At 47.1% G+C, this 1,226-nt stretch overlaps 1 pseudogene; it reads left to right on the plus strand.

Annotated features, from left to right (window-relative positions):
• Nucleotides 1-164, plus strand: part of LOC100948480 — a 1,726-nt pseudogene extending 1,562 nt beyond the window's left edge.
• Nucleotides 165-1,226: the final 1,062 nt, after the last annotated feature.

Genomic DNA, 1,226 nt, shown 5'->3' on the forward strand with positions numbered 1-1,226 from the left:
AAAAAAAAAACAAAAAAAACAAAGATCCAAAAGAGAAGAAAGGAGTCATAGCAGAGGAAAAAACCAAGAAAGAGAAGCCAGAAGCACAGGGGTCAGGAGGAGGTTATTTCTCCTTATATTTGTATAAAGAACATATTGAATATAATAAATATCCCCCAAACTAGACAGAAACAAAGAAACAAGGGCTCTGAGCCCAGGGCAACTGAGCTGGGCGAGTGCTTCTGGGCGCTGCTGAGCTGCCCACCCCTCTCCGGTCTTAGTCTCCAACCATGAAGGGCACCACTTCAGGGAGAAGAGATACCTTCATGCAGACAATGACAAAATCCTGAAACAGAAGTGCTTGCTTAGTAGCTTTGGAAATGTGCCTTTCCTAAGCATGTAGAAGGGGTGGCTGGGTCTTTAAGGACCCCTGTTCTTTTCAGGCCCCTAAGGCAACATCAGCCATTTTTAGACTGGTTCTATTCATCATACCTTCCCACTGGGCTAAGTGAGGGGAGAAACTCACACTGCTGGCCCTCAGCCTTCCCCCAGTTCTGTAGGTGGAGGTAGGTAATCTAGTTTCCTTTTTCAGACACTATTTTCATTCTTGTGAGCCTCTATGTATCAAAATGGTATATTTCTATTTTTTTAAAAAAGTTAAGAAGAAAAGAGTGGCTGGGCATGGTGGCTCACGTCTGTAAGCACTCTGGGAGGCCAAGGTGGGTAGATTGCCTGAGCTTACAGGTTTGAGACCAGCCTGAGCTAGAGCCAGACCCTGTCTCTAAAAATAGCAGGCATTGTGGTGGGCACCTGTAGTCCCAGGTACTTGGGAGGCTGAGGCAAGAGAATTGCTTGAGCTCGAGTCTGAGGTTGCTGTGAGCTATGACACCACGGCATTCTACCACTCTGTCAAAAAAAAAAAAAAAAAAGGAAGAAGGAGGAGGAAGAGGGGGAGAAGGAGAAGAAGAAGAAAAGAGGCTTAAAAATTACCAGGAAAGGAAAGAACACAGGATTGTTTGACCAGGTAGAGAAGGGAAGGGAGGGAAGGGGGTGCTGACTGGGACAAGGCTTGCTTAGCTGGTGGCCTGGCAGAGCTGTGGCAGGCTGTTCCACAGCCCCATGACATGGAATAACACAGTAGGAGAGGAAACCAGAAGGATAATTGAGGCCAGGCTATGAAGGACCATGAACAGAGCCCCATTATCTGGGTTCCCAGGTCAAAGGTGTCTGTCTGCCCCACATGTGCT

Source organism: Otolemur garnettii, unplaced genomic scaffold, assembly GCF_000181295.1.
Source record: "Otolemur garnettii isolate 467f Iridium unplaced genomic scaffold, OtoGar3 scaffold00011, whole genome shotgun sequence".
Lineage (NCBI taxonomy): Eukaryota > Metazoa > Chordata > Mammalia > Primates > Galagidae > Otolemur > Otolemur garnettii.